Source organism: Balaenoptera ricei, chromosome 7, assembly GCF_028023285.1.
Source record: "Balaenoptera ricei isolate mBalRic1 chromosome 7, mBalRic1.hap2, whole genome shotgun sequence".
NCBI lineage: Eukaryota > Metazoa > Chordata > Mammalia > Artiodactyla > Balaenopteridae > Balaenoptera > Balaenoptera ricei.
In genome coordinates this window covers 101011576-101033487 of record NC_082645.1, presented here as the reverse complement: position 1 = coordinate 101033487, position 21912 = coordinate 101011576, and the positions used below count along the sequence as shown (strand labels likewise).

Genomic DNA, 21912 nt, shown 5'->3' with positions numbered 1-21912 from the left:
CTTGTTCAGCTGTGAACGTGCCCAGGCGCCAAGCAGGGACAGGCGGGCCAGAACCGATGAAAGCACAGGGGCCCCATGCCTCACAACATTTTAGCTGGCTCCCACCCTGGAGGAGGATAGAGGCCCGGCTCGGAAGAGCCTCTCTGGGGGGGCCTCAGGCTATTCCCGCCCTGTCCTCCTCCGTGAAACGAGAGCTTGCCCTGGCTGCCCTATCCCCCACCTGCCCCACGCACCTGCGAAAAGCAGGCCTCTCCTTCACGCTGCATAACCACCCTGGGGGAGTCTACAACACCCTCCGCCCTTCCATTGCCCCCCTGGGGGGTGAGTTCCAAAGAGCAGATTTTGCTCTCTGTGGCACTCCTTCATTCAACAGGATATTTGAGCACCAGCTATGTCCACCTCTGTAGAGATATGAAGGAAGTAAAAGTAACGGAGGAGCTTTCTATTTGTTTCAGGATACAGATGCACCAGATGGAGAAGCTACAGAACAATCCGGGCAAATTCAGATCCCTCGTACAAATGCTGAGTGCCGGTTATATATTTGGCATGCTCCAAGTACTTTCACATCCATGCTTTTTACTTAAGCCTCAAAACACTCCTGTGGCCCAGGCATCCTTACACCCATTTTACAGATAAGAAAACTGAGAATCTCAGAGTTTGCCTGATCAAATGTTTGTTAAGAGGTGAAGCTAGGTTTTCCATGCAGGTCTCACTGGTTCTAAAACATGTGCATCTTTGAAAAACGGGGCTACCCCCACGGGGTGCAGTTGGGTGCCTGAGTGGGTGCAGCATGGCGAAGGAAAAAAGTCTTTTTTTTCTTTTTGGCCACGCGGTTTGTGGGATCTTAGTTCCCTGACCAGGGATTGAACCCAGGCCCCCTGCAGTGAGAACACCGAGTCCTAACCACCGGACCACCAGGGAATTCTGAGGAAAAAAAAGTCTTAATTGAACCCTTATATAGCAGCTGAAAGAGCACTGGACCAGCAATCAAAAATTCTTCTAGACCCAGCTCTGCCTTTTAATGAGCGATATGCCCCTGGGTGAGATTTTTTTTTTTTTCATCCCTGGGTCTCAGGGGATGAGCGAAACTACAGTGGAGAAGCTGGACCAAGTGATCTCAAAGCACTACCCACCTTCATTGCTTCTCTCTGTACCTGCTTCACAGGTGCTGCACTTGGCACAGGATTCATCATTTAGCTCTGGCCGTGAATCGCAAGGCTCAACCCTAGTGCCTGTATCAGAACCTTAAAAAGACAGAGAAGCCCTCATAAAACTCAGATAGTTGAGCTATATGGGCTCATTTGGCAATGAGAAGGGAGTGGAAACGGGGTGATGGGGGCAGGGCAGGGGGCAGAATTCTAACCGTATGTCTTTTTCTATTGCCTTTAAATTTTCCCTCCCTCCCCCCAACCTTTTAACTTTTTGAATCATGTAAAGGTAGTACTCATTCAAAAAATAAATTGAAAAATGAACAAAAGGAGTTGATTTACATAAAATTATTAACTCAAATACTATGGAGGTGAAATGTGGATATGGCAGCAGTCATGAAGGTCCTGTGCAAACGACTGGTGCAGAGAAGCTCTGCCCTGCTCTGTCAGCAGCCTGCCAATTGCGCCTTGGTCTGCTTCCTAGTAACTGATTGATTGATGATTGATCACCCTTTAAATCTTATGGGCTGAACATAAAGTGGTAAGAGAAGAAAAAAACAGCAAGACAATTCACAGATTTTTAGATGGAGAAGAAGCTGAGAGAGCTTCTAACTCAGTGCCCTCACCAAACAAAAATTGTTGGGGATGGAAGGCTCAAGGCTTGTCAAGCCTCACTGGCAGGACTAAGACCTCCCTAAGCCCTGGGCCGTTGTTCTTTTGGAGGCTCTATCTCCCATCAAGCACATCCAAAAGCACCCGCATTGAATAAATGTTGTTCGTATAATCTCTAAAGCATAATTCTAATTTTGCTTTTGAAGTGATTTGACTCTATTTTTTTAATAATTTCTATTATTTATTTTTGGCTGCATTGGGTCTTCGTTGCTGCGCGCGGGCTTTCTCCAGTTGCAGCAAGCAGGGGCTACTCTTCGTTGCAGCGCGTGGGCTTCTCACTGCGGTGGCTTCTCTTGTTGCGGAACACGGGCTCTAGGCGCACGGGCTTCAGTAGCTGTGGCACGCGGGCTCAGTAGCTGTGGCTCACGGGCTTTGTTGCTCCACGGCACATGGGATCTTCCCGGACCAGGGCTCGAAGCTGTGTCCCCTGCATTGGCAGGCGGATTCTTAACCACTGTGCCACCAGGGAAGCCATGGTTTGACTCTTAGTAACGTAAAATTTACGATTGCTTACGATTCCTGAGTATTTGAATAATTGTGTTCCCTGGGATTCCTGCAAAAAATGAAAACCTCAATAAAAGTTGTTTTCCTAGGAGAATTCTAAATGCTAAATTTCATAGTTAATGAAGGTGACATAAGGAGAAGTTTTAATTAAACGTATATTAACTTTGATCTTGCAATTTCCTTTGGTATCATCTTTTTTCATGACTTTAAAGTTTCCTAATGCCTGCAAAGCTCCTAAGTAACAGGCACGGTGAGCTGGCGGCCGCAGAGGTAGGAACCCACTCCCACTGCCTCCCAAACCACTGTACCCTCTGAGAACACCAGTCTTTCAAAGGGAGGCGAGAACTCCCGCCACTGGCACTGACAAACAGAGCCCGTCTCCTGCCCACTCCCACCTACACGGATGCTGCTGATAGTGGAGGTGATGGGAGCCCAGGGGGGTCTATCCCCCCCCGCCCCCATTCCTGAAATAACCTGCTGTGGAAGGGGCTGTCCCTCCCTCTTTCAGCACCTCCCTCCCATCAGCCCTTCCGGCAACTCCATAAATCATCAAGGCTCTGCACAAAATTCCCTTCCAAGGTTTCCCAGAAAGAATCACTATTAAGTAAAAAAAAAAAAAAAAAAAATGGCAAGGGTGGTGCTTCTTAGAGGTTGACCCAGGCATGAGGAGAAAGAAACCAAGAATGGGGACTGCAAGCTGACGCCTACCAGGTTTTGTTTTCAATAACAGAGTTCTCAGGCTGCCTCTTTTTCATTTCCATTTGAAGTTGGGGGGGTGGGGAAGGGGGAGAGCTTTGGAGTGGGGTTCGGTGCTGAGAATATACGTACAAATGAAGATGAGTCAAGGCTGGAAGCATCCAGATGACCGGGATGAAAAGCTTCCCGGGCACAGAGTCACAACTTCTGTTCTCTTTAGGGACCCAAGAGACGACCGCAGGGCAAGACAAAGAGTCTGAGTCCGTCTGTGTTAACAGGATGTGGCAGCCCCGGGACTGCCGTGTAACCGCCCCCACTCCTACACCTCAAAGAGCACACAGGAGACAGAGACGCCCAATTAGATATGCACTTATTGTCCTTGCTAAGTACAAGTGTCAATGCATTATTCATCACCTGCATCTTTTACCCACTTAATTAAATCCTGTACTTGCTCAGTGCTTAGCCTGCGTCCCTCCAACACAGGCCCCGTGAGGTCCCAGAAAGCACTGGTCTTAGCTTAGTCCACGAAAATACAATAATAATAACATTAACAGCTAAAACTCATGGGCTTTTTTCTTGTGCCAGGTATTTTGCTAAGCACGCCATTCATATCTCATTTAAATCTCAGAGTACCACACTGAGATAGGGATCGTCACTATCTCTATTTTACAGGTGGGGAAACTGAGGTTTGGAGAAATTAAGTATCTTCCAAGAGGCTAATAGCTAGGGCCAGGAAAACCCAGGTAGTCTGGCTCAAGCCACTCTTTGAACCAGTCCCCTTCACGGCCTTATTAACTGACCTCTGACTGTTATTTCAGGTTTGCTGGTGACCTGTGCTCATGCTCACCATGGGCTAGATTAAAAACCCTCTACTGGACTCAGAGTGGTCACTCCTAAAGCACCTGTCCTCAGGGGCTCCACGTCTCCATTCTAACTCCACCTCACTCCCCCATGGCACTTTCCTACCATGCAGCTGGCACTAGCTTAGCTTTGCATACCCTCTCTCCTCTGAGTCTCACAGCCTCCATATGAGGTGGGCAGGGCAGGCCTTTTATCCCCACTCAACAGAGGGAACTGGGCATAACAGGGATGGAGAGACTTGTCAAAGGACACTGCAAGCATCTGGTACAGTTGGAATTCTAGCCCAGTTTTCTAGAGCCAAAGCCACCTCCTATTGCCAGTACTACATCTCAAGGTCATGATGAGGAAGGGAAGGAGACTCTCTAGGGTCCTTTGTTCTATGGCTTTTCCTCCTCTCACCAGAGGTCAGAAAATAGCTCTCTGGGATTCTCCAGAATGACTGACAACGGTGATTCCTTCCCAGTCAAGACTCTCCCCTTAATTCTCTGTTCCTTCGGGTTATGCAGTTCCCCAAATTGGTCTTATGCTCAAAGCACAAATGTGCCCCAGGGGAGAGTAACACGGTAGCTTCCTAATTCTTTCATGTTGAGAGAGTTCACAATCCCTTTGCAACAGAAAGGAGCCCACCGAGCTAAAAGTGAGGCAAGGAGACGGGTAAAGGAGACAGCAGAAGGGAGGTGAGGACTCAAAGTCGTAGAAAACTCCTTTATAGTTTTGCCAAAGTTGGTCCAGCACACTGCAGACAGACTGCTGAGCTCAGGGAGTGGGAGGAGGAGGCCTCCATCTTCTCTTTGATCCTCTCTTCTGCTCTCTCTCCCTCACACTCGTTCTTGTTGATCTGGTGGTGTTAAAGCATGCCAGGATTCAAGAGGGGGTTCAGGTGACCAGGGTGGGGTTCATGGGGCTTTCTTGAAGGAAAGTCAGAGGCAGTCTGGCTGTTAATGAGGCAAACTATTCACCAGGGTCTTTAGAGTCAAAGGAATAACCCCAAAGACTAAATTCTCAAAGAAGTTCATCATTTTTCAGCACAGCTAGCTTACCAGTTACCTTATGTGACCTTGGACAGATGGCCTATCCTCTCCAAACTCAGTTTCCTTAACTGCAAAATGAGGCTAGAAGAGATCTGCCTCCTCAGGATTGGGTGAAGATCAAATGAGATAATCTAAGTTCTTTGTCAACTCTAAGCCAACAGAGAGATGTCATTATTCCTCATTCACTAATCACCTTTACCCCTAATTGGCTGTTGTACACAAAGTGAGTACCAGAATCTGCCATTAAATTGTTTTATTGGAAGAGATAAAAAGGCAACACAAACTGAAAAAAAGGTTAGCATAAGAGAGCAGACAGTCCTGGACTGAAGTCAACAGCAGCCTTGACAAGGAAATGCCAAGTTCTCTAACCTTTGCACCACACCTCAAAGGGCATTGGCCCCTGACTCACAGGTAACACAAATATTTTTTACTCCAATGTATTTCTTCGTTCAATACACTCATGCCGCTTTCCCTGGGTCCTCTCCACATTTATCAATATTATGACTGCCTTTTAAATAGTAACCTGAGTGTGATAAAAATATCACAGTCACTTATTTAAAATGCCAGCTTCTGGGTTCCATACCTAGAGACTCTGGGGGGAGCCTCACAATGGGTGACCCCAGACCCATTCTTTCAGACCCTCTGCATCGGTTTAGTTAAGTCCCAAAGGGCACGGACTGTGTCATTTAACTACCCAGAATATCGTCAGTGCCCAACACTCAGAAATGATGCTTGCTAATAAACAAGAAACACCAGGAAGTCTGAACACTTGCTTCTTAAAAGACATAACACTTTGTCCCCAGTATCATTTCACAACTTCAGCCAGTTGCATAATTCCCACCCCTCCTTAAGAATGAAATTCCAGCCACGTCAGTTTTCCTGTAGTGAACTTTTCTGACACCCCCAGGCTGGATTAAGTGGCCCTCCGTTGTGGTTCCACAGCTCTCAGACCAGACCAGCACTTATCTTATATTCTATTTGTCAACGTAACTGTTAATCTTCCCCCCACTAGCAAAAAGTTTGCCCCCTTCCCTGAGGACAAGTGCTGTGTCCCTTCTCTTTTGTGTTTCCACAATCTAGACTGGTGATCGGCACTAAATCAGCAGTCGTTAATGAAATGAACCACAAAGGGTATGGAATGGGATGGTACAGGTGATAAACACTTTGGGATGGAAGAGGGATGAGAACCCTCTGTGACGTTCTAGTACAAGGACCCTCTCCTCCTACGATGAGCCACATGACTCTGTGTCATTGTTTTCAAGGACTGAAGATTTTTTATCTTGTCTGTGGTTTGGGGGTTTTGAGAAATTATTTCAAGGAGTGGACATCAAGAGATGCTCTTTTTTTTTTTTTTTTTATAGCTACTTTATTTATTTATTTATTTATTATTTTTTGGCTGTGTTGGGTCTTCGGTTCGTGCGAGGGCTTTCTCCAGTTGCGGCAAGCGGGTGCCACTCTTCATCGCGGTGCGGGGACCGCTCTTCACTGCAGTGCGCGGGCCCCTCACCACCGCGGCCCCTCCCGCTGCGGGGCACAGGCTCCAGACGCGCAGGCTCAGTAGTTGTGGCTCACGGGCCCAGCTGCTCCGTGGCATGTGGGATCTTCCCAGACCAGGGCTCGAACCCGTGTCCCCTGCATTAGCAGGCAGATTCTCAACCACTGCGCCACCAGGGAAGCCCAAGAGATGCTCTTTTTAATGCTGTGGAAGTGTCTCAGTTTTTCACACTAATTTTGACATCTTGAAGCAGCAGTTTCAATTAGCTCATATCAGAAGATCACTCACACTAAGGTTGTATTTGTTTGTGTAGCAAATTGTCATAAATTGTATTACTTTTCACCCATGTCTGGTTACCTCCTGTAAGGGGATCATGCTTACCCACATTGTTGAACTCCATATGGCCATGTGACTTACTTTAGCCAAGTATTGTGGGCAGAAGTGAACAGAAGCACCTCCAGATGAGGCTGTAAGAGTAATTTTAGGCTTCAGATGCCCAGGTCCCAGAACAAAGATAATGACAGGAGCAGAGTCCCAACTGACCCACAATGGACATAGAGTGTGGGCAAGAAATGAACATTTTTTTGCTGTAAGCCCTGGCATTTAGGATTTGTTACTGCCACATAACCTGGCATTTCTTGGCTCGTGTCCAGATACCCACATGTCCCGTTTTTTTAATCAATGAAAATGTTCACACACAACTAGCTTGTTTTGTAATTTTAAGAAATATATTTTTTTTTCTTTTTTTTTGGCCACGCCACGTGGCATGTGGGATCTTAGTTCCCCAACCAGGGATCGAACCTGGGCCCCCGGCAGTGAGAGTGCCGAGTCCTAACCACTGGACCGCCAGGGAATTCCCAGAAAATATATTTCTTAACATATATATCTGTGGGTCTCAGTTTTCATGTCTGTAAAGTAAGGGAAAGAATAATAACATAATAATAATATCAAATATTAATTAAATGCTTATCATGTGTCAGGCTGAGTACTTTACTTTTTTATTTATTTATTTTTTTGGCTGTACAGCATGCTGGATCTTAGTTCCCCGACCAGGGATTGAACCCATGCCCCCTGCCATGGAAGCGTGGAGTCTTAACCACTGGACAGCCAGAAAAGTCCCAGGCTGAGTACTTTAGAAAAAGTATCTCATTCTATCCTTACAACAACCCAATGAGGTAGGCATTTTTATTATTATTATTATCATCATTATACAGACAAGGGAACAGAGGCCTGGAGAGGTTAGGAAACTTGCCCAAGGAAATAAAGATACTAAGAATAATTAGTGATGGAATGGAATGATCTGGCACCAGAGCCTATTCTCCTGACTTCTGTGCTGTATCTGTGGGGTCATTGCTAAGATCCTGTCCATCTGGGACCCACTAAGACTCTGTGACATTGCCATATGGTAACAACTGCCCTACGTCTTCAATTTTGAAACCAAGACCCATTTCCACCACTGCCCTTCTCTTGTAGGTTTAAGAAGATCATTTGTGCTGTGCTTTGAACATCTTGGAGGAAGCCACCAGAGAAATGGAGGGGATGCCCCAGGCCACAGAGGAGGATGTGACTCCCCTGGGTGCAGGGTCTGCTCCAGTTACTCTCCTCTCCAAAGTTGCTGCCTTGCTGTGTGAGAAATGTGCCACCAAAGCAGAAAGCCTTCCTGCTCTTGCCGGCAGATTTTTATATAGAGATGGAGATCACTCACTGGAGAAGTGGTAGCCAGGGAGGGGGCTTCCTCTGGGCGAGGCCGGGATGAGGAGGTGTGGCCTCATTGTGTGGCTCTGGACTCAGGTTTGCAGCCCCAGGTCGCAGGGGATTTTGTTCATTTTATCCTACTAATCCTCACAACAGGCATACCTCAGTCCCCTAAGAAAGGAGCAAGGCATAAGAACTTTCCCTAGTGGAAGCCCAACTCCTTTCACAGAATGACACTGGAGGAACACACACACACTTCCCATATCTTGAGCCCAGTGAGACCCTGCAAGGAACCTGCATCCATCTCCCTTCTTCTGTTAGGCAGAAAGGCTGTTTTGAGAAGACATTTTCATTCTCTCTTGATGACCTGGCTCTAGAGATTGAAAAAAGCTCAAGAGTCCAACTGACCTGAAAAGAAACTGGTTCCTTCAGAAGAACAGAAATGCCAAACTAAGGGCCTCCAGAGTCTCTCAGCCAGAGGGCAGTAATGAAGCTCTCACCCATAAACCTGTCCCCAGAACAATCCTGAACTCCTTCCAAGGCTCTTGCAGATTCAAACCTGGGGTCTTGTCATGGAAAGAGCCCAGAAGCAGACTCTTGGCTCTGTCATTATCTAGTTGTATGACTGTCGGCAAGCCACTTCACTTCTCTGGATCTGCACCTCCTTCTCTGCGAACGATGGAGCTGGATGAGACACCCTCTAAGTATGCTCCCAGCAGTATGATTCCAGGATGCCATGGGGTCTGTGGTTCTGGGACCATATTGGCATAACTGTCTTGCCTGACCATTAGCAAGAATGGCATCATTGGTTTACCTTCTCCCATCCACTCCATCCTCCCTAAGTGTTATTGGAAGACTGGTGTCTCTTAACTTCTGTCCCTCTACCTACCTTCTAGCCACATCTAACTCTCCTCCTGTCCCCACTACCAGTGTGTACAACCTGTGGAGGGGAAGTACAGATGGATGCCACCAAAGGTCATCAGCCACTTTGTTTTGACCCTCAGCAGCTCTGGCAAAGGACATGGCAGAATTGCTGTTGGGGTGTATATGAGGATTTCACTCACCTGCCTTCTCCTCATCTTCCGTTAGCTGAGTTCACAGAGATTTGCTTCCATTTTGGCATCCCTAAGAGTAGAGCTGAAGCATGAGAGGGACAAGATGGACTGTTTTAGGGCCCTAAGCAATATGACGTGAGTAACCCCTCATGTTTTTCTACGAGAAAGGGTTCTACCAACGGCTGATGGTCAATGACATCAGCAAACCAACCCCCTGCTCAGGCTCCTCTGATCACAACTCCAGTGCCCCCCATTCCGGTGCTCTTCACCATGCCTTCCTTTGGGCAACTAAATTCTTACTCCCTCCCCTGCAGGGGAGTGTCCTGCAGTACTCCCCCCTACCCCCAGCTGATCTGGGCCCTAACTCATTGGTGCTGACTCAAAGAAAAGCAGACCCCTCAGGCAGCCGGAGGGTGGACCCGGGCCAGAGCCTGCAGGAGTGGGCAGGAGGGCAAGCAGAGGCGGGAAACCCATCAATCAGCCTGTCACCAAGTCTTTGCTGATCCCCTCCCCCACTCCCTACCGGGACTTGGTCCCATGCCGAGCTGCAGAGTGGGGTCCCAGAGAAGGAAGGGGAGAAGACAGCAGTCTTTATTTTGTGGCAGCTAAAGATGTAAAGATGGAGCTCATTCTTTTTGGGGGTCCAACCCCAAGTGTGCTAACCCACCGTCACTCACGGGAGGAAGGTCTGGGTACTGCCGGTAAAGGCTGCCACAGTGGAGTTTAGGGAAAGGGGCAGCCAGGGTAGAGTTTTGAATCCGTATTTGCATAAGAGTGAGATAATGTCAGTTGTTTATAAGAAAGAGAGGAGGCAAATGGAAATTACGAGGAGAGTTTAATGCCCTCAAATCGACACCCTTGGTGCTACCATTGCCACCCCCACCCCCTTTTCTCTCCTACCGGCTTGCTGGGTATGGGGTAACTCCTTTGAGTTAAAGCACTGTTTTTAAAATGTCCCTGCTAAAATGAATCAACTATGCTACTCTGAGAGTGTCTTTTTGATCCTGTTAGTACCCAGGATTGCATTTGCAGAGAGGGAATACAGGCCCATAAAAGATTCAGGGGCACAGAAAAGTGACTTTGGGATGAGGAGGACAAACTTCAGGACCCGAGAGCCCTGAGCAGTGAAATCGTGACTCAATGAGTTACCTCGTGTAACTGAACTAGGGGCAGTTAGTCAGCTCCTTTGAGGCTTAGTTTCCCCATCTAGCGAACAGGAGTAAAGCGGCAACCTCCACGGGGCCTCGGTAGGAGAGGCACAGTACTACCACTGCATAGGCACTCTGTTCGGGAAATGATACCCGGGCACTGAGGAAAGACGAGAATGGGGAGAAATGAGCTCGTGGGGAGGGAGCGCCAGAGAAAACGGCACTTTCCCGTCCCTCTGAGGCCAGGCTTGCCGAGCAGAACGTATCCAGGGCTCCCTCTGCTGTCCGTTCTTTACACCCGCCTTCCTGTATCAAATACAACGCGCCCAGGGTCCTGAGTCGGGGGCGCAGAATGGGCACGTGCCCTAATTTAATCAGTGGAGTCCTGTTTGAACTTTGTTAACGTTATTCCTTGAGAACTTTCTTTCCTTTCCATTCTGCTGTCCCTTCCCTAATTTTATGCCTTTGTCTCATGCCTAGGTTGGCCCTCCCATCACCAAAATCCTTCACAATATATCACTCTCAAAAAACCTCAGTCTCTTTATCTGTCAAAAGAAAATGTTCTCTGAAGTTGAAGCCAGTAAAATAACAGAGTTAAAGTTCGATAACGTAACTTCTAGGTTCAAAGTTCATCCTTTTTCCACATTATCACCTCTCTCTGAAGCGTGTGACCTTAAACATAACATTTAACTTCTCTAAGCTTTTTCCTCATCTGTAAAATGGAGGAAACAATTGTATTCATCCCATGAGCTTGGTGTGAGGAGAAAGGGAGACAGTGAAGGAGCAAAGGAGAATCGACAACAGAAAGAGCACAGTCAATACCTGCTATGATCTTAAAGCACAGTGCGTTCAAGTAACTGAAGCAAGTTAGGTGCTTAGAGTGGAAACAGAACATGAAAACAGATAAGACTGGAAAGGTAAACAGGAGTCAAGTCATGAGCAGCATTGGAAAATATGGTCCCACAGTCACCCAGTGCAGGCTGTTGTGAGGATTACGTGCGTTTATACGGGTCAAGCCCTTAGAACAGTCAGGCTCGCCACAAGGCGCATGTGTTAGGTATTCCTGATAAAACCCTCCCGCCGCTAATCACGACTTAAAACGAAAGCAGGGAAATTTGTGAGCAGAACAGCCTTGAGTCGATGAGTTAAGAAATAGTTGCTTGAAGGAGAAAAGACTTGGAAAAAAGAACATCAGGAAAGAGAAGTGAAGACCCACGTCAACCCTGTAATACTGGCCTTTGAATCTTAACAAATTATACCATTTCATGTGCATGTGTGCACACTCATGCACACACACACACACACACACACAGCTCCCTCTCAACAGAGAGAAGCCCCTCTCCTACTGGCTCCCTTTCAAGCCATACCTCCACTCAACAAGCTGTTGGCTCTGCCCAGTGGTAGCGCCATTAGGGCATCTCCCTGCGTCAGTGTAATCTTTTGACCTACTTTTGGCAGGCCATGCTCTCACTTAGGTTCGCCCACTGGTTTGCGTCTTCATTGCTCTAGTTACTCAATTGGAAAGCCCAGTGTTTTTGACAGTGTATTTATTTAATACTTTCCTCCTGTACTGACCTTCTGAAAGGGAAAAAAAATTCTTGAAGACTCTGAAAATGTGGTTAGAGACCTGAACACCCTAAGTTTGACAAATGCTTGATAAATAAAATCTTATTCAATTAAATGCATTATCACTACAGAAGAGTTTTGTTTTTACAACTGGTAAAAATAATTTTTAGTATTATTAACAAAATGAAAATACTAAATTAAAATGTTCTCTTCAAAGTAGCAAACCCTAGAAAATATACCCAAGTTCATCTTAATTATATATTAGTGGGTTGTCTGTCCCAAAAGGCCTGTAATTATTAAATCCTTTGGTCTCTTTCTTTACTTAGTCTGCTTGGTCACATGATGACATTATGGAAATTTTTAAATAACTTAATACTTACTAAACTGTAATTTTACACAAGCGCTTAACCATTTTATATATGCCCTCAAGATTAATCTTCCAAACCTTACACTTCATTGCCAGGCTATGTTCCTTTCTTGTGGTTATATTGTATCACCCCCTAGCGTTATATATGATGCTTGCAGCCAATACATGATGTCAAATCTCTGCTTTATTGAAGGAATGAATAATATCTGTACATAAGTACTTTCCTGATTTACAGATTAGGTTTCCAAAGAATATATGTAAATCCATTGGGTTCCAAGGCCAAAGTGCACTATATAAATCTTCAAAAACATCGAGAGAACTAGTGACCATACCATGATACCTTATGAAAGTTGTTTTCCAAAGTCACTGCACAAAACATATAGTGAATATAGTGTTATAAAATCAACAATGATTATTCTGCTTTCCCCTGCTGACACTTCTAGAGATACATCAATGTTTAATGTCAATCCACGAAAATGGAGTGGCAGGCTTCAGTAACAGAAAACAAAACCATAGACAAAGAGATGGCTCTAGTTCCACTTAAAAGGTTAACTTCTTTTAATGATTAGCATCTATTACTATTATATCTTGAGCTGCTGAAATAGTTCTTGATATTTTTTAGTTTTTTTTGCTTCATGGAATTTAATTAACATGTTTTATAGCTTATAGTGACTCCAGCTTGCTGGGTCTTCTTGTTCATTGGCACTGACTTTGTAGAATTTATCAGTTCTCCTTATTTCCTCTAAGTTCTTCTATTAATTCTTCAGTTTGCTCCTCAAGAACATCTTCAGAGCCATTCCCACCTACTTATCTAGTGTTTCCTATCTTCATCAATGGCCCAGAAATGCTAAAAAATCATGCACACATTTTTTGTTTAACAATATAAATGTCCCTGTTTCTAGCAATGCTTTTCTGCCTTGAAGTCCACTTTGTTAAATATTAATACTGCTTTTGTTTCACGGATTAGTGTTTTCAGGTTATATTTTTTTTATCCCTTTACTTTATTTTTTAAAAATTATTAATTTTTTTTATTATTTATTTTTTGACTGTGTTGGGTCTTTGTTGCTGCCCAGGCTTTCTCTAGTTGCAGAGAGTGGGGGCTACTCTTTGTTGCAGTGCGCGGGCTTCTCACTGCAGTGGCTTCTCTTGTTGTGGAGCACGGCCTCTACGCTCATGGGTTCTAGAGCGCAGGCTCAGTAGCTGTGGCACACGGGCTTAGCTGCTCCGCGGCATGTGGGATCTTCCCGGACCAGGGCTTGAACCCGTGTCCCCTGCATTGGCAGGCGGATTCTTAACCACTGCACCACCAGGGAAGTCCTATCCCTTTACTTTAAAACCGTTCTGTATCTTTGTCTTTAGTGTGTCTGTATCCTTATATTATTTATATCTGATTCTTTAGGTCTTTCTTTAATCTTTATATTTTGTGTATGTAATCCAATTTGACGATCTTTATCTTTTAACTGAAGCCTTTAGTCTGTTTATATGTAATATTATTACTGATACATAAATACATACACGTGTATTTATGTATATGCTTAAATCTACCATCTTACTACGTACTGTCCTACTAGTTCTTTTCCTATCCCTTCTGTTTTTTAATTCTATTTCCACTGTGTTAATTTGTTATACATTATTTTCTATTCTTTTAATGATTACCAGAGATTACAACATATACTTGATTTGTAGTTTGACCTCTTCCAGAACAATCCAAGAACCTTAGAACATTTTAGCACTATTTACCCTTTCTCAACCTATATGCTATTGCTATAATACATTTTAGTATTACCCCCAAATTTATTATTGCTAATATTTATACAGTCTATATTCACGTGTACTTACCTATTTCGCCTTTTTTGTTGACTTTCATTACTTCCTGCATTTTCAAGTCTTGATTAGTTATTTTCTGTCCAATAGGTGGATCTGCGATAATAAATTGTTTTGTTCGAAATTGTCTTTATTTCACCTTCATATTTTAAGAATATGGTCACTGACTATAGAATATGAAGAACTTTGAAGATATAAATCTATTGTCTTACAGAGTCTATTGTTAAGAAGTTGACTGCCTTAGTGCTGCTCTTTTTTTCTACTAGCTGCTTTTAAGATATTCCTTTTGTCTTTGGTATTCATAACACTACAATATTCTTAGGTGTGATTTTCTTTTCACTTATTTTGCCTAAGGCTTACAGGGAGATTCTTGAATATGTGGCTTGATATTTTTTTATTGATTTGGGAAAATTCTTACCCATTATCATCCCTCCTCTTTCTCCTTCTGGAACTCGTTACACACTTGTTATTAGAACTCTTCATTTTATTTCCTATGCTTCTTACACTTGTTCATACCTTTCCATTGTTTTTTGTGCTTCTGGATATTTTCTTTTGATTTCCCTTTCTAGCCACAGGTTCTCTCTTAATCTGCATCTAATTTGCTATTAAATTAATCCATGGAATTCTAATTTTAGCTACTAAATTTTTCACTACAAGAATTGTTTTGTTTTGTTTTTTTGGTAATAAAATTCTTAGTCTTGGGCTTCCCTGGTGGCGCAGTGGTTGAGAATCTGCCTGCCAATGCAGGGGACACGGGTTCGAGCCCTGGTCTGGGAAGATCCCACATGCCGCGGAGCAACTGGGCCCGTGAGCCACAACTACTGAGCCTGCGCGTCTGGAGCCTGTGCTCCGCAACAAGAGAGGCCGCAATAGTGAGAGGCCCGCGCACCGCGATGAAGAGTGGCCCCTGCTTGCCGCAACTAGACGAAGCCCCTGCACAGAAACGAAGACCCAACACAGCCAAAATAAATAAATAAATAAATAATAATTAAAGGTGCTAATAATTAAAAAAAAAAAAATTCTTAGTCTTGTCTTTTATTACCTTGTTCATATTATGTAGTTATTTCAAAGTCAATGTCTGATAACTCTGTTGTTTGGATACTCTCTGGATCTATTTCCATTGTTCATTGTTTCTCTTGGTTTTTAAAATCAAACTATCTTGTCTCCTTGTACACTTGGTTATTTTTACTTGGGTGCCAGATATCATATATTTAAAAGTATAGAGATAATTGAAGTTTAGAATATCTTTTCTTTTTCCAGAGAGCATTTACATTTGCTTCTTGTAGGCAGCTAGGGCACTAGGAATTCTAAATTAACTAAATCCAATCATGGGTTAAGATGATTCAGAACTCATCTTCAGTCCCAGTGAGGACTTATTTCTTGCTCATTTCTACTCCCAGTGTGTAGCCTGCTGGAGGAGTTTTACTCCATACTGGGATCTCACCAAATCAAAGGAAGAGCTAATACCCAGGCAAGAACCTGGGCAACTTCAGGGAATCTTAGAGGCAAAAATTCATAATCTGTCTCTTAGGGTACTTCCACTAAAAGACTCAATTCCAGCTAACCACCTCTCTCTGTGTGTGACTCTGCCCAATTTAAAAATTCCCAGAAGAATAATTTGTTTGATCAATTATGTCAGTTTGTATTGTGACCAAGGGAAAGGATCCTGCTATTGGTAGTCCCACCATAACCAAATGGAATGAAAAAGGTAAGTTGCGCAAAGGAAGAGATTTGGGGAGACAAAAATGTCTTATTATGGAACATAAGAAAGAGTAAGGAATCAGAGATCACAAAAGATGGGGAACAAATTTGGAGGAGAATATGATTTCAGCTCTAGAAATGTCAAAACAGGTTTCTGTGAAACATCTGATTTGTTCAGGGTGCCAGCAGAAAACAGATGGGACACTAAAATGGGGTGATTGAGGAGAGCTGAATAAAGGGACTAAGGTCAACAATGTGGGCAGGGTTAAGGGAAACCAACAATGGATGAAGCCTTCAAGGACTAGTAACAATGGGGAGTCATTACCACCCTAGGCCTTCAGGAATAAGGGGAGAGAGTGGTTACTAAATCTCAGAAAGAGCAGCTGTAAATACAGGAAAGAGCCACCTAAGAGAGCTGAAGCCTTCAGTAGAAGGTCTACCTGAAGCAACTCTGCAAGGAGGAACAGAGGAAATAAATATCATGATTCTGCTTTCTTCTCATCTGCCAAGTCTTCTGCTGGTGCCTCCCATTTATTGAACCTAACCAGAAGCCAGAGAACAAGAAAACACATTGCTACAGCCCATACAAGGCAGAGAATCTCCTGGAGCAGAGCTGGGTTGTAAAGATGATGTATCTGGAGAGACTCCCTTTTCTGCGTGTTGCTTCAGTGGCATAAAGAACCCAAAATGATCAAAGAATTGCCTCAAGATTTCAATTTAAATAGAACCAAGACTGTGTTCCCTGGAAGAAGCATTTCTTCCTTAGGCACTGAGACCTCTAAACTCATCAAATTCAAGGTCACAAAGCAAGGGAAACAAAACATGCCTTCAATGGGTCAACTGGCATAATTCTCAGTGGTGTAAGTCCCACTTCGATCCCTTGCTTTCTTGACCCATGCATCCTATGGGGGAGAAAGCACCATGTACTGTTAGGTTTAAGGCACATACTGTATCTCCTAAAACAGTACCTAACCTCACAGAAAGTTAACGCCCAGCTGACCCTATAACCGAGCCTTTGGCAAACCATTAAGTCTATCAAGCAAACTGTCTCTGGATAATGAGGCACATGGTACAACAACGGATTTCCATGAGTGTGAGCCAACTGCTGCAATTCCTTTACTTCCTTCACTGTCAGAGACTACATATATCACTGTACGGGATATCACAGTGATGAATTAGGTGTTCTGCAAGTCCATGAACATTGATGCTGGCAGACATGTTGTAGGCAAGAAAGACAAATCCACACCTGTAATACACATCTATCCCTAAGAAGACAAACTGCTGTCCTTTGCGTGATGGAAGGCATCCAATATCATCACTTGGCCAAGTGGCACCCCTAATGGTGTCATTTTAGCTCAGCACTGGCCTCTTGCAGTTCACCACTCGGCAGAGGAAACAGCCAGGTCATCCTTGGTAAGGGCAGATCCATCTTTCTGAGCTCATACACAGGCTCAATCGCCACTATCATGATTGTTTTGTTCATGGGCCTATTGAGCAAGCACCGAGGTAGTGACCGGGGAAAACTGCTGACTGACATCCACAGAATGGGTTATCTTATTTATCTGCTTAGTGAAAACAATATCCATAATGGATGCTTTCTTATAGGCATTTACATGGGATATATATATCATCAATTCTGTATTCATTCTAAGAATTGTCTACAAATTTGTCCTTGCAACATTCTTGTCACCAATCTTTGATTCTTATTCTTTGCAACTCCAGCTGGTTAAGTCTAAGACGCTGGAGCAGGTTTAAGTTGTAGTCCAAGTCACTCTGCCACTTAGTCTCTACAGTCTAGCAAAGGGAACATTCCACTTTAGAAGGTTGCTGTACATATCTGATTTTATAATTTTATGGACCACGTAACAGATGGGCAGTTTCACATGCATAGAAACTCTATGTTCTATGTTCGGGCATTCTACCAGTAGCAAACAAGAGCTACTTTTCAAATGGTAAGAGATGTTAGAAGCCTCTAACTCCAAACCCTTAGTGCGTGTGACTCTTCTTTTGGAGCATCACAGAGCACCTCTAACACTTCCAATCTAATTGGGATTTGCTAGGTCATAGATGAAATGGCAGTAACTTGGATTATGACTTGGACCTGCTCCAAAGTCCTTTCTCCAGTCTCCACTCAAAACTGATTGCCTTACAGGTTACTCTGTAAATGGGACAGAGAAGCACACCCAAATGTGATCTGTTTTGTCCCCCAAATCCAAACAGATCCAATAAATATCATGCCCCCTTCTTAATTAGGGGTGGTCTAAAGTGAAGAAACTTGTCTGTCACTTTAGATAGGCAGGGTGACCTAAATCACCGTATCCATGTCGAAGGCATGTTAGGTTTACAATACTTCCTGATCTCACTTGGTCCAGTTATTTCATCAGTGTAATGGATCACTCTCATCTTCTGTGAGACATCAACATGATCAAGATGCATCAGAATTATGACAGAGAATATGTGAGTTGATAGCCCCGAAGTAAAACAATGGAAGTATACTGCTGTCCCTGTAAGGTGAAGGCAAACTAATTTTGATTACTTTGCATATAGGGATGAGGGGAAACATTTGTTAGGTTAATAGCATGCCAGGGCCCAGAGGTGTTGCTTTCCTCCAATATAGAAATACATTTGGAATCACACTGAGATTGGTTATGACCAAGACCATTGCTCATGACAATTTCAGTTGTTCAGTCGTACCATTAATCTGATTCCCCAGGGATTCCTTTTGGTTTACTATCTTAGTATATGTTTTAGGTGCAGGGGGAGGGGAGGAGGCAGAGGAGTACAATTCTAGGTTTGTGCTTGACTTTTCCAAAACTAATAGCCCTCCCTCCATTGGCCAAGGGATGAATGAAAGTAATTCACCAGCTACTAAGCATTATCTAGTCCCATTCTACATGCTGGGAGTGGGGTAAAAACCTCAGGACGGGAGGCAGCATTCCACACTATCCACTGATGACTCAATCCAAGATAGCAACTGACTTCCATAAGCTCCTGTTTTGATCATAGTCAATGGCCTCAGGTTTCCATGCGGAAGAACTGAGGCCCAACTTACAGTGTATACTTGTAGCCTAGTTGTAATGTTCTTCAGTGAGTTGCAATTTGCAAGGTGGTTTGAAAGACAAAATGCAAGAAGTGTTACTTTTAAACTAGATGGTTTCTAAAAGTTTAGAATACAATTCCAGTAATAAGTTTTATGTTATGGATACCTGTCCTTCTAAAATTATAGCCAATCTGATTTCCTCTTGGAGATTTTTCTTGTCATGTGTAGTTTTGATGAGACGGTTGACTAAAGTGCCAAGGGACAGAAATGTAACCTCAACTAAGCCAATTGGACCCTCTCTTCAGGTTTTTGACTACAGAATAATGCCCAAAAGAAATAAAGGGGGCTTCCCTGGTGGTGCAGTGGTTAAGAATCCGCCTGCCAATGCAGAGGACACGGGTTCGAGCCCTGGTCTGGGAAGATCGCACATGCCGCAGAGCAACAAAGCCTGTGCGCCACAACTACTGAGCCTGCGCTCTAGAGCCCGCGAGCCACAACCACTGAAGCCTGTGCGCCTAGAGCCCGCGCTCTTCAACGAGAAGCCACCGCAATGAGAAGCCCGCGCACTGCAACGAAGAGTAGCCACCGCTCAATGCAAGTAAGGAAAGCCAGCGCAACGAAGACCCAATGCAGCCAAAAATAAATAAATTAAAAAAAGAAATAAAGGGGACTGTCTCTCAGCTCCTCCATTGATAACTGTGAAGATGCCCTGGTTTCTTCATCTTACAAACCTAGTCTTTTTCTTCTAGCCTGTGAAGCACTCAATTATGCTCCAATAAATATCTCTTCTGCTTTAGTTAGCTTGAGTCAGTCTCCTACATACAACCAAAAAACTAACTGAAACAGGTAGGAATTGGGGCAGCTCTGTGATCTTGGCAGGAGTCCATGAACGTTTTCCAAAGCTTAGTGCTTTACCTTAGTGTATCTCTGTGTCATATGATTCAAATTCTCTAAAAAGAAATGATTGGAGGAATTCCCTGGCAGCCCAGTGGTTAGGACGCTTTGCTCTCACTGCCAAGCGCCCACGTTCCATCCCTGGTTGGGGAACTAAGATCCTGCATGCCACAAGGCTCGGCCAAAAAAATGTATGTATGATTGGTTCCATTTACTCTATCATTTGTCCATCCCTTTTCAATAGTGCTTGGGGAAATTCTTTTATGATTCATGTGCAAAAGCAACCAAACCATAACTTACTTTCTCCACAGCCTGGAGTAAGCTAAAGACTAATCTACAATTAAAATAAAATACTAACCCAATATGTAATAGACACGACCTACTCCTTGCTCAGTGAACTGGACTCAACACCCCCTATTCACCGCCCAAGAATATATCTGACTAGTAAGAATCTTAAAACCTATGTATTGATATCTCTGTGTATGTGAGTCAAGTGGGTGTAAAGCGGCATAAACACAGCAGTGAAAAGCAGCTAAACCCCTTTATAAAAATCAATCACTTTTAAAAACCCGTGAAACAAAGACAGTGAAAGATAGAGAAATTCTTACTAAATTCGTTCAGGGGCTGTGATGCCACCTGGATTGACCATATCTAGACCCACAGCTGATTGAGACATAAGGGTGGACACTCTTGGGGCTGAGAGGTTTGGTGAGGTTGGGTGAGCAAACGCAGACCCTTTAAAGTAATACTGCGTGGTTCCCATCCCATGGGTCCCAAATCTCCAGGTTCAAGGGCATCTTCCTACATCGAAAACATGCATGAGAAACCCAAAAAAAATAAAAATAAAAATAAAATAAAATAAAATACTAGGTGAAACACCTGGAAAAGTTACCATTTCTTGATCCTTAGCAAAAATATCCTAATGTAACCCTTGACAGATCCACATGACAACTTCACAGATAACAAAACCACAAGCAGATGGGATGGAGCAGAGTAAAACAAACCTTCTCCTTACAAGGAACAGCACAAAAGCCCAAAGAATTTTAGCTGTAGAGTACTCCGGATTATGGGTATGTCATATGGTCGTATGCACACGTGCGCACGCACGTGCACACACACACACACACACACACACACACACACACACGGCGTATTAGCTTCCTGTATTAAAAAATCTTGTTTTAGCTCTTTTCCCTGGGATCAAAAATGTACTTTTTCCCTCCTGATTCCACCTTTCTACTGAAATACAGCACCACTATCTCCAAACTTAGCACTCTTTCCCTCTCCAAGATCCAGTTAGTGAGTGTTCTGAAGCCAATTTTACCTGATTTGTTGTTTGAGGGGGAAACTATTATATCCTTTCTACAAATGAGGAAATTGAAGAAACAGAGTAAACGTGTCCAAGGTCACTAGCTAGTAAGCAATTTAAACTCCTCCTTCTGACTCTAGAATCCATGTTTTTAACCTCTATGCTACATTTTCTTGTTCTTGTCCTTGTCCTAATTTTGTTTCCAAATTAAATTTTGGGAACATTTTGCAGATTTCAGGTAAAGAAAAATTAGCATTTTGATTGAAACTGCCTTATATAGAGAATTACTTTAAAACACTTTTGTCACATAAACCAGGAATTTGTAAATGTTTAATGAGCCAAGCTGTTTCACCCCTGCTAGCAAACTTTAAGAGTAATGATCATGGGGCTTCCCTGGTGGCGCAGTGGTTGGGAGTCTGCCTGCCAGTGCAGGGGACACGGGTTCGAGCCCTGGTCTGGGAAGATCCCATATGCCGCGGAGCAACTACACCCGTGAGCCACAATTACTGAGCCTGCGCGTCTGGAGCTTGTGCTCCACAACAAGAGAGGCCGCAATAGTGAGAGGCCGGCGCACCGCAATGAGTGGCCCCCACTTGCCGTAGCTGGAGAGGGCCCTCGCACAGAAACGAAGACCCAACATAGCCATAAATAAATAAATAAATAAATAAATAAATAAATGGATCATCACATTAAAAAAAAAAACTGGTTCATTCTTAAAAAAAGAGTAATAATCATATCTTGCCCTTATTTCAGGGAGTGGTCAATGCACACTGGTTTAATGTACGGTCTCTATCTTCAATTAACCCCCTTCTTCACCCACAAATGTACCTGAAGTTCTTTGGTGTCAGCCATACCTCCCACACTCCCTGATACTCCTTCTCAAGGGTCCTGGCTTACAGAGCTGTG

The 21912-nt window shown here is 43.9% G+C and overlaps 1 long non-coding RNA gene and 1 other non-coding gene across 3 annotated transcripts; both read right to left on the bottom strand.

Annotated features, from left to right (window-relative positions):
* Nucleotides 1-1966: 1966 nt before the first annotated feature.
* On the bottom strand, nucleotides 1967-14803 carry LOC132368684 (uncharacterized). 2 transcript variants are annotated; one of them, XR_009504146.1, is made up of 3 exons: nucleotides 14078-14803; nucleotides 3153-3345; nucleotides 1967-2373 (listed from the first exon to the last, which is right to left on the bottom strand). It is a non-coding gene; the product is annotated as an uncharacterized LOC132368684 (long non-coding RNA). The 2 variants fall into 2 exon arrangements; XR_009504147.1 differs by lacking the exon at nucleotides 14078-14803 and adding an exon at nucleotides 9167-9216.
* Nucleotides 7188-7260, bottom strand: TRNAE-CUC (transfer RNA glutamic acid (anticodon CUC)). Its single transcript has one exon. It is a non-coding gene; the product is annotated as a tRNA-Glu (tRNA).
* Nucleotides 14804-21912: the final 7109 nt, after the last annotated feature.